Source organism: Cryptomeria japonica, chromosome 7 (genome assembly GCF_030272615.1).
Source record: "Cryptomeria japonica chromosome 7, Sugi_1.0, whole genome shotgun sequence".
Taxonomy (NCBI): domain Eukaryota; kingdom Viridiplantae; phylum Streptophyta; class Pinopsida; order Cupressales; family Cupressaceae; genus Cryptomeria; species Cryptomeria japonica.
In genome coordinates this window covers 283,790,942-283,805,893 of record NC_081411.1, presented here as the reverse complement: position 1 = coordinate 283,805,893, position 14,952 = coordinate 283,790,942, and positions in this window count along the sequence as shown.

Below are 14,952 nucleotides of genomic sequence, written 5' to 3'. Positions count from 1 at the left end.
CAACATTGTTAATACTCAATAGACAATATGCAATTATGCATTCATAAATCAGAATTTCAATTCATTCACATTGTCAATATGCATATCAATAGACTCGGAGGTTAAATTTTCCCTACTTCTATCGACGCAGTTTCCCCCCATATTTTTCAACGGGGGTTTGGGGGCAGTGCCCCCAAGGTGGGGTCAAGGGGCATCGCCCCTTGCAGGGTCAAGGTGCAGCACCCCTTGCGCGCTCCCTGTTGCAATACAGGGAGGGGTCGAGGGGCAGCACCCCACGAGGCCAAAAAAACTTATTCTTTAATAAAGGCGTTGGGTGTTATTTTTCTATTGACTCGCCAAGTTTGATGATTTTCTAATCTCTATGTCAAAATGCCCAAAGGCTACACTGCTGCCATATAGTTTCATTGTCAAAATTATGAATTAAATTAATAAATTTAAAATTTAATTAATGTTATCTTTTAATTTTTTTTATTTTTAATAACAATTTGAATTAATAAGGGGCCTATATTAGAAAATTTAAATAAAAAATTGAAAATACAACTTTTTAAATTTTTTTAATATTTTTTAAGGGCCTTAGATATGGGGGACGTTTGGCCGTCCCCGGGACGGATTGGGGACGTCCCAGCCGTCCCCAGCCGTCCCCGGGACATACGGACGTCCCCCAGAGCTAGGGCAGGCGTCCCCTTGTTTCGGGGACGTCCCCTCAAAATACAAGGCAATTTGGGGACGGGGGGAAACGTCCCCTGGCCGTCCCCAAGTCCCCGAAACGTCCCCGGGACGGGGACGGAGGTTTTCAGGTCAGGGACGCGTCCCTGGGTAACTCTGATTTTTTTGCCTTCATTTGGCATAACTGAGGGAGTGAAAAATAAAATAAAAATAACACCCGATGTCTTTATAAAATAATAAAAGTATTTTTGGCCTCGCGGGGCGCTGCCCCTCGACCCTGCCCTGTATCGCGACAGGGAGCGCGCAAGGGGCGCTGCCCCTCGACCCCAACTTGGGGGCGCTGCCCCCAAACCTCCGTTGAAAAATATAGGGGGAAACTGCGCCAATGGAAGTAGGGAAAATTTAACCTCCGAGTCTGATTAGGCTCCATATAACAGCATAATTAGCATTGAAGAAATCTTGGTATTATACATTTTAGAGTTGAAAGTTTGGAACTATGAGTATGTGACATGTGTAATGTTTCAATTATGGCTCTTATGTTCTCTAAGTGCATTAATTTCTTTATGTTTTTTTGTAAAACTACGGTTTTTTTTTTTGTCGAGTCCTTGCCGAGTCTTTCATGAGTCCGAGTTCGAGTCCAAATTCGACTATGATTCATACCATGATGGAGAATCAATCTCCATAAGGAGAAATTAGTCCCTATATTTGTCCCTAATTCTTTTGCCTTGAGACCCCTTTATTTTTCACTTGAAGTGGAATTTCGATCAGGATAGGGACAAAATAGTCCCTATAAAAATTTCTCATAGTGGGAATTCGGTTACTACAAGGACAAAATAGTTTTCCATCATCATTTCTTTACTTCAAGTCTCAAGAGTGGAAATTCGATTTCTATAGGGACAAATTAGTCCCTATGAATTTGCTCACAGTGGAAGTTCGATTTCCATAAGGATTTTTTTGATCCTTAAATTTCTTCTTTGTCCAAATTGTTCAAATTACTTCACTCATTCAATCCCCCAAGTGGAAAATCGATTTTCTTAGGGACTTTTGTAATCCTTGGTTTCAACTTTCTCGAGAGTGGAAAATTGATGGGGATAGCGACTTTTCACCTGTTCAACACAAAGTCCACATCAATCTTGCAATAATTTGATCGTTATGCTCAAATTTAAGGGAAGAGTGGAAATTTGATTTCCATAAGAACAAATTGACCATTTGCATCCATGACATTGTAAATCTCATAAACTCTAAGACCTATTTGAAAAGGTTAACGACTGAAGAAACTACTGCCAAGCCAAGCAAACGAACAAAACAACTATCTTAAAAAAGCAAAAAAGTGAGAGTCCCCGTTTGCAATGAGGCGAGATGTAAAAACGTCACAACAGCATGCATGTTGTTAAATCCTTTGTTTAGAAGAAAGAGCCACATTTCCATTAAGAAAAACATATACCAGTTGCATAGAATTTGACTTACAATTTGATTTCACTTTTAGCAAAATACTAAACAGCCGGGACTTGTATACGGGAGAACTCACATTTTTGTCTGTCTCAAAGGCATTCCTTTCATCGTTTTCAAAACCCCCTTTTCAGAAAGAACAACTCTGACTTTCACATATTCTGCAGATGTAAACACTCTGCATTATCTCTGGCCAAAAAGGGGAAATAAAAAATAGAACATTGATTTTAACAACGAAATATTTATTGAACAGTTACCTGGATGAATTCACGATCCTATAAAGCCAAGTACAGAGCATAGTGATCACGTATCACAGAACCATTTGTGCCCGATTGAAAATGGCAGAACACATGAACTGAAAGCAGGAGGATTTCGCTGTGCGCAAGCTTCGTCTTTGAGTGGAGATGGTGCCATTGACAGTTCGTGATCGAGGAGGTATAGGGCTTGAACTTTAAAAGGAAAAGAGGAATGGTAGCCCTCTAATCAACTTGTTCTGCTTACACCACTGTAACAGAACACGGTTATGCTGGGTGAACCCAAGAGTAACTGCAAGGCTGTTAAGTATTTTGGGTGGCACTTGGTGTTCCACACAGTCATTTTAAACATTGTGTCTGCTCAGAAGGACGGACATTTGAGAAAGCTCGTGGTAGGAGAAACAGCTGTGGTAAGAAGGTTTAAAGCTGTTTTCTTGGTGTTAAAGAATACGATAATAGAGCAAATTTTTGGAGGGTATTTTTTAATCTCTCTTTTCTAATATTCTTAGAAAGGACTTAGGAAATACATGGACTAAATAGAGTGTTCTCGAAGGAGGATCACATTTAGTTCTTTAAGTGTTTAGTTTTGTTTATAATAAAAAGGTTGAAAAATGATTTATAGGAAGAAATTTGAAGTGTGTGGGATTTTTAAAGTGATTGTTTGAGCAATTATATTCAAAATTCTTGGCGTAAATCTATTGTGTCATGGGATTTGAATTTGACAATTATTTTATTTTATTTTTTTGAAATAATTAAGACATATTTTAGATATGTGATTTGTTCTTAGTTGATCTTATAGAAAAAGAATACAAATTTTCTAAGTTATAATGTGTTTGGTCTCATAAAATAAAAGAGGTTGGTTTATTGTTGAAAAGACTTATTTGGATTATCCACTTTTGAAATTAGATAAATGTGATTGATAAAATCTAAATCCATTGAATTTTTATCAAATCTAAATTGGTGTATTATCAAATAATGGATTTTCTTATGATTTTAGCAAAATTGTATATTCAATTTATATCATCACTTGAGTTTACTAAGTTTTTGTGTGAATTGATTACGTTTGTCTTGATTGTGTTGAGTTAGGATGACAAAAGAGTAGTAGACAAATGACACACAATTCTATTTTGGGATGTGTTTATGTTATAAAAAGATTTAGCCAAATTGATGGATAATCTATGTGTATTATGAGTCCATGGTACTTGTTAAGTTGCATGATAACCAAATGTCATACTTAGCTATAAGAAATCTAAGGTTGTGTGATACATTGAAACAATGAAGTCAATACGTCACAATCAATTCTTATTTGGTATGGTATGGCCACAAATCTCTTTATTTGCTACACTCATGAAGGGCAGGGCCAGTTCCCATAGGAAGGTTTGCATGGACTATCGATTTGTGAATGGAGGTAAAGCACCTAAATGATGCTCCCCCTCCATGCAATAACTCATTTTCCCACATGCTTGTTATTCAAAGACACGTTGTATATTAGGACAATGGTTTTTTGATTTGTACATCGATTATTGTACATTGTACTTGTTTATAATTGAAAGAACAGTCATATAATAAGAATGAAAAGGTATGAATATGTTTACTTTGAACATGAGTGTAGTTTGATAAGAAAATCATAAATAATGTATGTTGCAAGGTGTGCGCCCTTAGTCTCCTTGTGTTGTGCAGCACAACGCTTGGGTTTGTGACATGGCTTAACCGCATCCCATGGATTATATAAGTCTAGTGGTTGTATCAAGCATTAACAGGTCGATCTTTTGGTGCAATGACAACCGCACTTGTAACAAGTGGTATCAGAGCTTGGTTATAGGTTCAAACCCCTTGTTTGCGCTGGGGGGAGGGGGGGGATTGTTGTAAGGTGTGCACCCTTGGTCTCCTTGTGTTGTGCAATGCAACGCTTGGGTTTGTGACATGGCTTAACTGCCTCCTATAGATTCTATAAGTCTAGTGGTTGTATCGGACATTAACAGGTTGATCTTTTGGTGTAACAACAACTGCACTTGTAACAATGTATTTTGATCCTGATTTGGAATTAAATAGAATCTTAAACAATATTGTTAAGATCAATAGTGAATGCAATTAAGCACTTGTGTGTACCTCATAAATTATTTGGATTTACAATATTTAATGATTTTTTAAACTCAAGAAATGAAATTGGTGCTCTTGTATGAATTTTGTTTGGGTGTTTTATTCTTCATAAAAATATTGATCAAGATATTTACATTACTTTTAATAGAATGATATGGTATTGTTTATATCTATATAAATTTAAAAAAGGTTATAGTTTTGGCTTAAGTTTTATGATACAAATGTAATTTTGTTACACATGGTATCAAAGAATGATTTAAACACTTTGTTTATGAGCTTACTTTGGAGGAAGTAAATACTACTAGATTAATATTTGTTGATCTAACCCTAGGGATTTTGTATTTTAAATACAAAGATTGGTGTTTCTAAGTCAAGGGTATGTGCATCAAGATGGGTGACCAAAAGGGGGTTAAGATGCCACTTTGTTTTTTTTCAAATCAACAAAGTTTGAACTTTGACAATAAATTGAAGATAGACTAAAAATTGGAAGATGCAACAAGAACAAGAATCGTAGCACACTAAATCTACCTTCTAAACTACTATTTTTTTAAATTGTGGAGATTAAGGGTTTCAAAAAGGGGAACCACAATTGTTGGTCCCTTTTTAATTAGAAAAACATAACATAACATCAAATATGGTGACCCTAAAAATGTTAAAAAAAATTTAGAATTTTGAAAATCACTCAAGTGAGAAACTAGCTAACACCATGTAGTTTATACCATATTTTCAGCTAATTTTTTGAAGAATATATGTTTCTAACTAATTTTTTAAGTGGACATATCCTAGAAAATAAAAATTTGAGCATGCTCCCCTCTAATTTTTTTGAAAATTAATCGAGTTTTTTCAATATGTGTAGAATGGAGTCTAGTTTCTATAAATTTAATTTGTTTCAAAATACGATAAGCGAGTAAAAAACCATGCCCAAAATAGCACATGTTGGTTTTTGACAAAAAAAGATACACTAACAATAGAAATTGGAGATGAAAACCTTAACATAATCAAAATTTGAAAATATTATATGGTTAGATAGCTAAGAGAGAGCTTAACATCATTATGGTGCATTTTTGTTTTCATTGAAACATGTGCAAACCTAATGGAGAGCACGAACAAAGATGTTGGAGTTTTTTTCTCAAGCCTGAAATGGTTATCCAAGCCTTACGATTGGATGTCCAAGGCAAATCCAAGACAAAGGATTTTTATTTTCCAATGAAACCCATTTGGCGATCGCCAAATTCAAAAAATACATGTTTTGCATTTAGTGAGCACCAAATTTGGTACTAGCCCAATGTGAAAACTAAATTTTTTCATTTGGCTAGCACCAAATTTGGCACTAGCCAAATGGTTTGCATTGGAAACTTTTATTTATCTTTCTCTCTTTCTCCCCCAAAGTATACCTAATTCTCTCTCCCTCTCTTCTCTCTCTCACCCCCCTCTTCTCTATCTAATTCTATTTCACTCTCCCTCTCTTATTGTTTCTTTCCATTCTCTCTATCATTACATATCTCTCCCACACTCTCTTTCCCCATCTCTAGGCCTCCATCTCCCTCCCTCTTTACCTCACTACCTCTCCCTCATCTAATTTCCCACATTCTCTCTCCCCTCAATCTCTATCCCTAGGTCTCTCACCCTCTCTCCCTAAGATCTAGGTCTCTAACCTCAATATCTCTCCCCTCTCTAATTCTTTCCCTCCCTCTCCACTTCTCTCCCTATCTACTTACTCTTATTTGTATATCTATTATTCTCTCATCCTCTCTTATTCTCTCTCTCTCCATTATCTAGGTCACTACCCCTCTCTCCCATACTCTCCCTACCCTCTATAAGTTTCTCCTTCCCTCTCTCCCTCTCCACCTATCTACCTCTACATTCATGTCTCATTACCCACCTCTCTTTATCCCATTTCATCTATCTTACCCTCTCTCTCCCCATCTATGTCTCTCACCTCTCTCTATCCCCCTCCATGTATCACACCCCTCTCTTCCCCTCTAGGTCTCTCACCTCTCTATTGCCCCCCCTAGTTCTCTCACTCCCTCTGCACCTCTTTATCACTCCCCCTTACTCCTATCCCTTTATGAACTCTCTCCTCTGCTTCTCTCTCCACTCACATCTTTATCCCCTCCTTCCCTAGGTCTCTCACTCCCTCAATATCTACATCTCCCTACATCCCCTCTTACTCATCTCTCTCTTTGTTCTTTTGTCTCTCCACTTCTCCCTCCCTCCCTTTTGTAGGTCTCTCCAACCATTTCTTCCTCTCCTTCTCTATCTCCCCCTCCCTCTTTACCCCCATCTCTATCTCTCTCCCTTCCCCATTAATTCTCTCTCTCTTCACCTATCTACCTATCCATTCATATATCATTATCCATCTCTCTCTATCCCCCTCCATGTATCTCATCCCTCTGTCTCTCTCTCCCCATCTAGGCATCTCACATCTCTTTCCCCCTCTACATCTCTCAACTCTCTATTGGCCCCCCTCTATTTCTCTCTCCTTTACACCTCTTTATCCCTCCCTCCTTACCCATATCCATTTATAAATTTCTCCTCCTCTTCTCTCTCCCCTCACCTCTTTGTCCCCTCCTTCCCTAGGTCCCTCACTCATGAGCTATGTCTACCTCTCCCACCATCCTCTCTCTATCCTCTATAGGTTTCTTCCTCCTTCCCTCTCCACTTCTCTACATTTACATCCATATCTCATTACCCACCTCTCTCCATCTCCCTCCAATATGTATCTCACCCCTCTCTCTCCACATAGGTGTATCAGTTCTCTTATTCCATGTACACCTCTCTATCTCTCCCCCCTTACCCCTATCCTTATGAATTCTCTCCTCCTTTGTGAATCAACACCAACACACAACAAGGCCAACTAAACAACATTTTACCACAAGAGGGTGTAAACATGATGTCACAATCCAAGCCTTCTAAACATCAAAAAGGAAAAATAGAAGCACTTGACAACCTGCTTGGGAGGTAGGATACACACAACCGACTATTCAAGACCAACAAGTTGCTACACAATATCAACAACAAATGCAACCAGCTATGCAAGCCAATATCCAATACCAACCTCAGCAGCCACAAAATTATCAAAATGTTGGACCAACACACCAAGTGACATATCAACAACCAATCATCCAACAATATCAACTAGACCCACAACAACAACAATAATATATCACAATATCAACAACAAATGCCAAAGATTCTCTAATTTTATTAGCAAATGACTCAATTAGAAACTCAACAACAAGTACCAGTAGCACAGTTACAAGAACATGGGCGACAACAACATTCTCCTTTGCTAACAATTCAAGCTCAACAACAACTCATCAAACACACTCAACAATTTCAATGTTAGACACAATCCAATGTTCAACCCCAAGTGCAGTCCATAATGCACTATCAATAGCTACAACAATAAGATAAATACAAAGACACCATTACAACACAATATGGAGATCCATACCAATGGCAAGTACACCTTGATCCACTATTCCTAAATATCAAGAGCAATATCCACTTGGAGAAATAGTATACAGACAACAAGGTCATGCAGGAATGAATGATGAACCTCCTAGACAAGGACCTTTTGATATGATGACATAATAGATCGAGAAACTATCCAAACAAGTTGAAACATTATAGACAAAAGTGATTAAAAAAAGTAGCACGCCAAAGGATTTATACCCTAATACGTTCGATAAAAGTTTGTACATGCCTCCTTTCCCAAAAAACTTTAGTGTACCTAAATTTGACAAATATAGAGGAAAAGGAGACCCAAAATATCATATCAGAGAACTCTATGTGTCTTGTATGGAAATTCACTATGATGACACATATCTCATGCGTCTATTCCTGCAAAGTCTTTCAGAACAAGCGATGGTCTGGTATGTATGACTGCCAGGTAACATCAAGTCATGTAATGAATTATCTAAGAAATTCATTTGTCACTTTGCCTTCAATATCGATAATGAAGTCGTCATGACTAATCTTTGTACTACTAAATAGAAAATAGGGGAATCTTTCATGACGTTCTTACAAATATGGCTAAACTTAGTTAGTTGATGTCCATTCAACATCCCGAGGAACAACAAGTCAACCTATTTATTAAAAATTTAGTACCAAAATTAATGTATGAATTAAAAATAAAAAGTCCTAGCACCATCGACAAACTTTTCAAGAAAGGGACAAATATCAAGAAAGATCTTATACAAAAAGGGATTATCAAAATCTCTAAAGATAACACCAACAACGCTAGCACTTCCAATGATAAGAGAAAACTCTGGTCTAGAAACGAGAATGTTACCAACAATGGAGTTGTGGATGCAAGGACAGTAAACAATACACAAAAAATGTTCATCCTCAAAGGGGCCGCACCACCAAGTACTTAGACAAACAACCAACCTCGACAACAAATCAATACAAAGTGCCTTTTCAATAACCAACACAACAACAAAATCAAGTAGCCAACATCATGCAACAAAACCAAAAATGAAACCCCCCTAGAAATAGAGACACGCCTCCTTGGCAATTCACACCATTAAGGGAGCCCATTGAATCTATATTGAAATAGTTACTTCAATCAAACCTTGTACAACAAGCTGAAATCATAAATGAACCAATAGTAAAACCAAGGTGGTGGAATGATAACCAATATTTTGAATATCACTGAACAAAAGGACACAAAACCCCTTCTTGTTTCCAACTGAAACATATTATACAAGACTTTATTGACCAATTCTTGGTAGAAATAGACTCTCTAGTAGCGTCGTCAAACACAAATCACACCATATTCAAGACCCTGTTGCTTGATGATGATAAAGGAAGGGCCTATACATCTACTTCTAACCCAAAAGGCAATGCTAATTACACTAATAGCCCATGAGTATACAATCAATTATCTCTGAGTGTCAGATAGCCTTTTATCTACCATAAGAGTCAAGGATCCAAATTCCCAATGTGCAATAGCTACCCAACGATCTAAGGTTGTTTTACAAATAACTCCTATGCCATAATTACTAGCCAATATAATATCCTTGATTGTTTAGGCAAGACTCCGACACAAATCTCTATCCTTGATTTTTTGCATATATACCCTACCCATAGATCAGTCCTAGACAAAGCATTACAAGGATCCACCATTCCTACCGACATAGATGTTGACCAGTTTCAAGCCATGATAGGACATATCACTCCTTCATGCCCAATTATTTTTACTAAAAATGATTTCCCTCACAATAAGCCCAATCACAAATCCATTGCATTTAGAAGTATTCATCCATAATTGTAAAGTAAGACGATTCTTGATAGATGACAAAACAAGATTGAATATTTATACATTGGGAGTTATCATAGCTCTTGGTTATTCAAAAAATGGCATTGATCCTTCAAAGAAAATAACTATCAAAGCTTATGATGATGTAGAGTGCCTTTAAAAAGGAGTCATCGTGCTACCTATCCAAGTTAGACCCTCCATTGAAAGTATAACATTGCAAGTCCTGGACCTAGATCTACCTGACAACATGATTCTGGGTCGTCCCTAGATACATGCCATGAAAATAGTTTCATCTACTTATCATCAATGCTTAAAATTCCCTTATAAGGGAACATAAATCACTATCCCTAGAGATCCAGATCCCTTCCAACTTTGTGTCAACCTAAAAGGGACAAACAAGTAGCAAGTACCAGTAAATAGAGAAGCTCCATCACCCACTAACACGTCTCAAAATATGGATCCTCAAACATTGGCTAAATTGTCAAAAGGAAAACACAAAGTTGAAGATCAAGGATGTGGGGAATACACTATGGCGCAGTCATTTCACATTGGAAATATACCTACTTTCCCTAAGTCCTATGGAAATCCATGTTAGGTGCAAAAAAGAACCCAAGATTATAATTCAGTATCAACCTCCTACTACTTTCACAAAATGGGGAGACCACAACAAAGAAAAAATTGAAGATGATGTATCAAAATGGCTTTACAGAGATGAAGAGAATATCCCACCTATATAGTTTCTTATTCAAAACCATGGAAAAAGATTCATCATCATGTAGAAGAAAGGCTATGATGGACATAGTGGTCTTGGCCCAAATAAATAAGGAATTGTAGAACCCATTCAACCAAAAGAGCGACATCACACTAGAGGACTAGGATTTAAACCATTATGGATTGGTCCCTCCCATGCCAAGTTAACCTTATACGAAAAAGGCGCACACTCCTAACAATGAAAATACACTCGATGAAGGCCTTAATGAAATGGATACCAATGAGTAGGAATTGGATTCCTATTCCTCTAGATTTTATGCCCTAGATGATATTTTCCTTGATCCCGATGACTTACCTATTGAAGACAAGCATGTAAATACTCATCTTCCTACACAAACTTATCCTAGACCATGGATTCTAGACTTTTGGGATCGTAGCTCATCTTTTGAAGAATGCAGTACCAAAAGTAATGCTAACAATGATACAACTGATGTCCATATCATGACCTTAACCTTTGCCACACCATATTTGTATATAATAGTGATGATAGCATGCCCTTAGTTCATCCTGAAACAAGGACCACCAAGTTTAGACCATTTTGAGAATTATGACTAGGCCATAGTAGCATTCCTTGAGTTTCACGAAGAAATGCCAACATAATTTGGGGAGTCAACTCCATCTTCCAGTCACAAAAATGAAAATGAAAATAATGAAAATAATGAGTCTCTTGGTGAAAACCGCAAGGCACCTCTGGACATTAAAAAAGTAAAAATAAATGACGTATATGAGGCTGAAAACCTTCTCGAGGTGCTTGAGGATGGAAGACTAGACAAACCCCCAACATATCATATAGAATGTTTTCTCTTGGTGGCGACAGTGCAAGAAATCAACTTGGGTAAGCTACATAATCTTAAAGTCATTCACTTTGTAGCCTCATTGTTAGAGAAAGAGAAGGCAGACTTTATTACATTCTTCCCAGAAAAACAAATAAAATTTGCATGGTCCTGTAACATCATAAATTGTACACCCTTAATTTGGGTTGTACAATTTCACGCTTAGGTTAGCACCTGCCTTAGTGTGTTGCATTTTGTATGTTCAAAGTTCCTTTTAAGCATTTAATTAAATCTAAAGTCCTCTCTTATCATTCCAAACATTATAAAAGTGGGCCCTTAACCCTAAGTATGCCCCCTTTTATTTCTTCTTCAATTAATTAATTAAATAAACCCTGATAAGGTCCTATTTCAACCTTCAAGGTTCAATTTCGCATATATAATCACCTTGAATTATCGCATCGAGCTAGATTTAGCTTTGTAATGACGATATCTTGCATCCCTAAGAATTTGTAAAAAAATCGGTCGGACCATAGCAATGATTCGCCATGGTCCTGACTTTTTCTCCCCAAATTTTGGGATCATGTTTTAGTGATATTTTAATGTTTAAATCCTGCTTTGTGCGAAATTATATCAATTCTAGGTTAGCCTATGATAAAAAATTGTGATAATTTGTTGAAAATAGCCAAGATCTAGGGCACAATGAATAGCACAATAGAGAGACAATATTTGATAAGAATAAATTGTATTATAATCAAGATGAAAATATTGATCAACTGAATCATCAAGAATTATTACATATAATGTAGATGAGCCTTCTTATAAAGGCCTTCTAAGAGATAAGAGAACACACAATGATGACATGCGGCTCAATGAGATGCAAGGGTAGGTAGGGGTAGGTAGGATAAATAGTAAAATGTTCCACATAAGGTGGATCACCCACCGAAGGTGGAATTATCACTCCACAATAAGTGGATATGATAAAGTAAAAACAAGATCACACCATAAAAGGTGGAAATTCTCCTACATACACACTCCCAATATATGCACATCTCCCTAAGTGTCTCATATGAAAAATACAATGAGGTGCATGTACCTAAGTAAACTTAAGTAAAGTGTAATTATATTCAAGATGAATAAATAATTACACCAACACCCCCCTTAAGTGCAACTTAGGGGAATGCACTTAAGTCTACAATGCAACTAAGCAATACAAGATGGGTCCTAACTACTAGGCCATGTTAGGTACCCATGTACAAATGCAAATGCAATCTCCCATAAAGCGGGGAAAGAGAGAAAAACCCAATGTGAAAAAACCCTCCCCCAAAAGAGAGATGAAAACTATATACAAAGAAACTCTCAAAGAAGTATGAGAAGGACAAAACCCCATGTGAGGAAAAAGTCCCCCCCCCCCACATGAGAGAAGAAAAGAGACCAAGTAGCCACCCCTCAATGTAAAATTTGCACCAATGGTAGAAGCTTGAAGCTGAATGAAGAAACTTCTCCATGATCGTCAAACAACGTTCCTCCCCTTGGGAAGAAACAAAACCAAAGGTGTATCCATGAAGTCTCCCCAATCATGAAGGGAAGATGTAGGAAAAAAACTCATGATGAATGGAATCTTTGAAAACTGATCAAGTGTTCCCATGTCAATGCTAAAAGTTACCCCCTCCAAAGGTGGTGTACTGATCCACACTACTGAAAAAGGCACTCCAAGATATAGTGGAGATGAATGTAGAAAAAGATCCAAAGACTCACATGTCTCCTCTAAAGATAAAGACCTCCTCCAACTGTTGTACATAAGAATCCACAATCATGTCAACATCGAAAGAATGATCATGTAGAGAATGCACAAGAGGGTCAAAGTGTTCCCTTGCAACAATCAAAGAAGGATCATCTTCACCAAAGAGAAGATGAATGTCATCAATGATGTCTCCCAAATCTAGAATGTAGGACTCCACAAGGAAACCTACAATGTCTTTCAAGTAGTCATCCCAATGAACTGAAGCTAGAAGACAAGATATATCCTACTACACTGAATCACAAGAAGGCAAAACTATCGCAACATCTACATCATCCAGTGCAATAGGTGGTGTGATATCAAAAGGAGGAGATGTAATGGAAGGCTAAAAAATGGGGTCACATGTGAGAACACCCAAGTTCAAGTACCCAAATTTCTCATCAAAATCTGAATCATCGACATAGGAAGAATCAACCTCATCAATAAGACCAAAATGTGAAAAGGAGTACAACCGAGATGAATGATCAACCACCCCAGTCACAATGATAGCTCTAGTCTCCAAGTCTCTAATGATAACTAAATCAAGTGTGAACTTCATAGTTTTCCTTGTTGCCCCATGTGTGATTTGATAGATGGAAAGGAGATTGTTTGTCAAATGGGGTACACAAAACACGTCATTGAAGGAGTTATCCCCAATGGCAATAGATCCTTTCCCAATCACATCCATGTATGTATGATTGCCCATCAAAATATGTGACATGATACAAGGCTCAAATAAAGAGAACATAGACTGCGAAGATGCCATATGATGAGAAGCCCCCAAATCATGATTTGTAGTAGCACAAAGATCTTGTCTGTTTCCTTTATTTGTCCCAAAAGTGTGATCTTTCCCTTAATCTTTTTCTTTGGAAGAAGAAGCCGAAGTAGATATTCTAGAAGTCAAACTGATTTTGTTCTTCTCAAGAAGATGTTTCAATTCATCAATATCCTTCTTGTAGCAACATTGTTCATCATGTCTTGACTTCTTGCAATATGCACAAAAAAGATTGTCCTTATATGATTTCCTCTTTGGTGAGGATGTAGAATCACCTTGTTGTGGAGATGATGATTGTGCTCCATCTTGTTGTGCCTTAGGCTTAGGTTGCTTTTGGTTCTTACCTTTTCCTTGTTTTCTTTGATTCCCTTTATTAGCCACCAAAGCTTGTGACTTTGAAGATTTGAGAATCCCCATCGTAGTCAACTTAGATTTCTCAAGAATCAACATCTTCATGAATGCAGCAAAGGATGGTGGAGTGTAGGAGGCACCTTGAGCTAATTGATGGGTGGGAAAGCTAGATACAAAGGGTGCATACTCTGATGGAAGCTTGTCCAACAAGTTGTAAACTTTGCTCTTAACTCATTTGATTTTGTGACATAATAATAGATTGTATCAAAATCCTTGGGATCCAATGTTGTGAGTTCACTATCAAGCTTGCAGCCCTTAATCTCATCAAATTGACCATAATTTATCATAAATATCCCAAGCCTCTTTAACTTTATTACACTTATCAATGTGAAAAGTGAGGTCATTTGATACATACTTTCTTAAGGTTCCAAGTGCCATACAATTTTTTATGAGCCATTCAATTTGAGCATTAGGATCATCCTTAGGATTAGATGGTGTTGTAATTGTTTCATTTACATAATGAATTAGTCCTTTTTCCATTAGTTTACTCCATGCCTTAATCTTCCATGATGCATAATTATGAGGAGTTAAAAGTGAATATTTAGGAGAACCCGTAGAACCAAAATGAAAAAACACAAGATAGAGAGAGGCAAAATCACACAAGACACCCCCCCAAATTACTCAATCAAGAAACCCCCCCCCAAAAAAAAAAAATTAAAAAAAATGATGATTTGGCACTTTATACTTAGTGCATGTACAATGGCCACTTG